Source organism: Astatotilapia calliptera, unplaced genomic scaffold (genome assembly GCF_900246225.1).
Source record: "Astatotilapia calliptera unplaced genomic scaffold, fAstCal1.2 U_scaffold_109, whole genome shotgun sequence".
NCBI classification, from domain to species: domain Eukaryota; kingdom Metazoa; phylum Chordata; class Actinopteri; order Cichliformes; family Cichlidae; genus Astatotilapia; species Astatotilapia calliptera.
Window position 1 is genome coordinate 1 of NW_020535629.1, and position 5,512 is coordinate 5,512.

Sequence of the window (5,512 nt, forward strand, 5' to 3'; positions counted from 1 at the left end):
AGCAGAAAATGGTCTCTCAGGCGGCCAATGTTGCTCCTCTAAGCCGAAAGAAGTGTCTTTCCCCGGCATAAGTCGCGACGATCACCGGGGCATGTTGCGTCGGACCCCTTTTTCCAACACACACGTCCGGTACCACGTCACAACAAATACGTCATTTCCTGTTGATTAAAAAAAATGCACCCTCAAACGGTCCTAGGGCTGAAAATGGTCCCGCCCGATCAGCGGGCGAAGGCGCTACTGCACGCCGGAAATGAGGCTTCGTTTCCCGCAGGTCTGTTTAAGCAGCCCGCTGTTTTCCAGCCCGGGGTCAAATGTGGAGCAAGGGCGCCACCCGGTGGACAAATAAAAAAGTTACAACTCTAAGGCCACTACTGCAAACGGAAACGGAAGCATTACCGATCACGATCGATTTGACCGTAATTTTTTTGCCGTGAAAAATAGTCGTTTATAAATAGGGTTTCAATGGGGCAGCAAAACGGTCCCTAGGCGTGTTCAAGTGTGAGTATTTTTCGCTGGCTTAATTGTTCCGGTGTTAGCGGGGGCAGTGTAAAGAAAATCAGACTGAACATTTTTGAATTTTTTACAAAAAACGAACCCGGCCGTGGCTAAGTTTGGCTAGTACTTACACCCAACACAGCCGGACAATGGCTTTCATAGCGAATAAAAAAGAGTGGCAGAAATAAAGAGCCAGGTATGACGTGATTAACAGTTCATAAAAAGCTCAGGGTTTTAAGTTGTTATATGTATACAATCTCTTCTTTAAAACTCAGTTTTATGTGTCATACTTTTCTCGTCGTCAGGTCTGAATGTCCACTAGCATAGCTGCGAAAACCATGAAGCGCATGCGTCCCTCCGCTTTGGAACATTGCTGTTGGATTACGAGCGGCACTGCACGATGAGCGTTACCACGCCCTCTCCACCCGTTGGAACTACCGATCTACTCTGACTTTCCTTAAACAGTGACCTGTAACATATTAACTGAGTTAAGTGAGTCATTAATAAATACTCAAATGATAACAAACTGAAAAGTTTTTCTTAGTCACTTGATGTTTTAGAGAGGCCACACTCATTATGGTTCACAGGAGTTCAGGAGTGAGCGATGAAAGTGATGCTACATCAGAGTCTGTCTCTGGACTGGTTGTTTGAGTTCAGCAGGAGGTGGGGAACCCACAGCTACCAGTGGCGCCGCTTGGTTGGTGGGAGGATCATACTTCAGGTTCAGTATTATAGTTACGTTCTTCCTGGTCAGTTTTTTAAAGTTCTGGTACAGAAAGAGAACTAAGACAGCCACACCATCACCTGTGGCTGACCACACACCATTAATGATTTGACTTCTCAGTGTTGACAAAAATTTCCGGTGGCAACATAACTAGAAGCCAAAAGTTCACTTTTGAAAATTCAAGACTAAAGTTCCACATTATGAAAAGTTACTCCAAAAAGTCTACAAAGGTTTTCTTTTTGTCTACCAAAGTACATTTTTGTAACTTCATGTGTCGAAATAGCAAATAAAGAGATTAAGGAAAGATTTACAGTCAGAATTACCAGAGTTAGCAGAGCTACCGTAGTTCAGCTTATGGACTTTAATAAGGACAGATAAGAATGGTGAGAGTTTACATGCTGTAACTTTAATGATGCTTGAAAATAATCCAGGAACTGCACTGAGCCTGTCCAGTCAGCACAGTCTGTGTAATATGTGAATAATAATACATTTGACTTCTCCTCCCTTTTCCAATTAAAAGTTGCCAGTAGGGTTGTTGGACTTTGGGACCATGGAGCTGTGGTTTAAAAAATTCGTACACAGTGTAATTACTGTATTTGGACAAAATAACCATTAACTGTAGTTTAAAAGTAGGTTCACGTCAGGGCCAGTGGGGTTAGGAGTAAATTGGATTTAGTCACTGTCTGTGGCAAATAAATTCAAATTACCACCAGAAAAAGCCACAAATGGCAGTAATACTTTTTAAAACGCCTAATGACCAAAATCAGGTAACTTAGGTGCACCTGCTTAACTGCTCATTAACACGTTAAGTGGGTCACTTGCCTGCGTGCAAGAAAGCAACAAGTTTTAATGGTGACCATCAGGAAAACCAACACACCCACACTTAAAATAGGGTACACAGATTTATTTTTCCTCCAAGGCAGCAGCAGCAGACTAGCAGCAGAAGACAGTTCTGTCCTGCAATCCAAGGCCATGGTCAAAATTACTGGTCTCGTCAGCCTTGTGTTGTTAGGGAGTGGGTTTCTACACCAGATCCTACAACTAAAACCTCTACCCCTCTTAGTCTTGGGCAATCGTGGTTCAAGAGTTGGCAGTTTGTCTTGTAATTGGAAAGTTGCCGGTTCGAGCCCCGGCTCGGCCGTTGTGTCCTTGGGCAAGACACTTCACCCGCTGCCTACTGGTGGTCGTCAGAGGGCCCGGTGGCGCCAGTGTCCGGCAGCCTCGCCTCTGTCAGTGCGCCCCAGGATGGCTACGATGTAGCTTGGCATCACCAGTGTGTGAATGGGTGGATGACTGAATGTGTAAAACACTTTGGGGTCCTTAGGGACTAGTAAAGCGCTATACAAACACAGGCCATTTACCATTTTTTGTACAATTTCCTCTCATTGGTTACCACCTCCTCCTTTTCTGTGTTTTGCCAGTTGTCAAACAACGATATGGTCCATTACCGCCACCAACTGGCTCGGAGTGTGAACCAGAATTCACTCATACCAAAAAATCAAAAAAATAAAAGTACTATTGCAGTACTCCATAATAGCAACGACTGACCTGAGGCTGTTGCTGTATCTCTAGATTATCCACCACTAACTAAAAGTTTCCGTTGCATACACATTCATGTAGACACACAAGGGGCTGACAAAAATCATCTAATGCGTCTCTTCATGGGGGGATATGTGGAAGAGAAAATAACTGACAACTGCACAACACTGTTTCAGCAAAACATGACTTTATTTGATTCCGTTTCACTTCTGACTCTGACTTGGATGTGGACGCCCTCAAGAGAATGAAGGCGGCGCCTCATGGCGATCTGTTCCTGGCGCTTCTCCTTGGCCTCCTGTCTACAAGAACAAATGCGTGTCAGTCAAACAGCTCCCACATGTCCAACTTTGTCTCCTTAACATTTCACCATCAGGTGCTCCTTGAAGGTTTTCAACCCATAATCGGCCGAATGCCATTACAGCTATATCATGCAAGGCAACTCAGAACTACACTGCTGAAAAACACAGTCCGGTACTTTAAATTTCAAGTGACTCACGATTAAATCACAACTTAAAAGTATATTTAAGGTCAGGAAATTAATTACAATATGTTGTTAGACACAATGCACTTGATGTAATACAGCCGCTCCAACACTCGTGGAAATATCACACCTGCCAGAAATGTATTTGTCACATTATCTTCATTGATCTGAACCACTAGAAATAAATGTAGTGTTCAGCTACACGACAAAAGCAGACTAGTGTGATCTTTGATTCTCAGCAGCTGGTTAAGAATAAAGGCCTAGATTAACACATACCTTCATCCTCTTGGCCAGCAGCTTGGTGTACTCCGAGGCCTCCTCCTTGATCTTCTGGGTGCACTGTCTCTTGAGAGCCATGCGGCGGCGCTTGCGCTGCAGCGCATGAGGAGTCACCAGTCTCTGGATGTTGGCAGCCTTAGTTCTGGGCTTCTCACCTACCAAAGCGAGAGGATTGAAAGAGTCAATACTGACACAGTTCAAGGTCAAGTGCGGTAATGAGGAAGAAGCTTAATGTTCTCACTTTCTGTACACACAACTCGTACTGTACTACCTCAAAGGAAGCACATTGCTTACTTTCCAATTCTACAAAAACAGTAACTTTGATCTCTCTGCAGTTGGATCATCATAACTTTTTCAACAGCACAATGACCCCAAACACACCTATGTGTGGCCAAGGAAAGTGATGGTGTGCTGCGTCAGATGGCCTGGCCTCTACAGTCACCTGACCTAAACCCAATCCAGACGATTTTGGAAGAAATGGACGCAGAGTGAAGGCAAAAGGGCCAACAAGTGCTCAGCGTCTCTGCGAACTCCTTCAAGACTGTTGGAAAACCATTTCAGGTGACGACCTCATGAAGCTCATTGAGAGAACGCCAAGAGTGTGCAAAGCAGTGATCAAAGCAAAGGGTGGCTATTTTGAAGACTATACAATAAACATTATTTGAGTTATTTCACACTTTCTTTGTTTACTACATAATACTATATGTGTTCATTCAAAGTTTTGATTCTTTCAGATACAATCTACAATGTAAATCGTCATGAAGAAGAAAACCATTAAATTAGAAGGCGAGTCCAAACACACTCACTCTCTGATATATAAGATATAAGAACACACACACACACACACACACACACTATGACTATTAGGAAATATTCTTTGGTACTGACACAAGATGAAATATGAGAGAAATATGTAAGATGTACAGGATCACCTGACAAAGCTGTTCTGCACAGTCCTGCAGCAGATTCTCTCTGGACCTGCTGCCTTCTTTTCCTTCGTCCTTCTGGGCTGTCGATGTGGGGTTGGGCTGGGCCGGTGCGAGGGATCCCCCCCCCCCAGGTGGGATAGTGGGGGTGGTTGGGGGCAGAAATGAAAATCCATGTGAGAGATTATCTAAAGTTTGTTTGGACTGGGGTGGGGTGAGGGATGGGGCTAGCTCTGTGCTTGCCCCCCGGGGGACAAGAGACAGTACAACTGATCAGTTGAGAAGTCAGTTTACCTGATCAGTTGTGCTGTGGGTTGGGGCTGGGCGGGGGTGAGGGATGGGGTTTACTTTGTTGTGTTGCCCCCTGAGGAGGGGGGGATTGCTTACAGGCACAATGCCCTGCGTCAGCTGCTCCTGAAAAAAATACATTAAAAGAAAAAACAAAACAAAAACATAAGTACTTCCAACAAACATTGCTGCCCAGGGTAATGAAACTGACGGTGTAATAACTTCATACCTCATCCCACACATATCCAGATCTTCCACCGCAATGGGCGCCGGTCCACCGCCAACTAAAAAAACTATATACAGATGTGGTGTGGGGGAAAAGGGGAGTCAGGCCGGGGAAGCAGGTTTCTGAGTCACTCAGTGTAACGAGAGGAGACAGGGTTCAGATTCAGCTTACTCGCTTGAGACTTGAGAATACATCACTGTAGAAAATTCATGTGAGAGATTATCTAGAGTTTGTAGCAAGAAAAATCTTCATATTGGTGTTGTGTTTATCCACGATGTGCTTTTGGTCAGGCTTGGCGTCTGCTTCCCCCACAAAGAAAGAAAAACAGAAAAAGAAGATATTACATCTTCAACAGTTATTAACAGAAGAAAATGTGAAGGCTAATTTCAATAAACTACTGAATTCAAATCAGTTTTATTATTATCATATATCTATAATATAGCACCAAATCACAACAACAAAACCAGTTAAACCAAATCCAGTTAATCTAGAACACTGGCAGCCTCGCCTCTGTCAGTGCAGCTACAATGTGACGTGCCATCACCAGTGTGTGA

General features: G+C 44.1%; 1 long non-coding RNA gene across 2 annotated transcripts; it reads right to left on the reverse strand.

Annotated features, from left to right (window-relative positions):
• Nucleotides 1-2,928: 2,928 nt before the first annotated feature.
• LOC113017349 (uncharacterized) lies at nucleotides 2,929-5,219 on the reverse strand. Of its 2 annotated transcripts, XR_003271460.1 has the most exons (5): nucleotides 5,130-5,219; nucleotides 4,962-5,025; nucleotides 4,451-4,858; nucleotides 3,516-3,673; nucleotides 2,929-3,057 (listed from the first exon to the last, which is right to left on the reverse strand). It is a non-coding gene; the product is annotated as an uncharacterized LOC113017349 (long non-coding RNA). The 2 variants fall into 2 exon arrangements; XR_003271459.1 differs by having other exon boundaries at nucleotides 4,962-5,219.
• Between the last annotated feature and the right edge of the window lie 293 nt (nucleotides 5,220-5,512).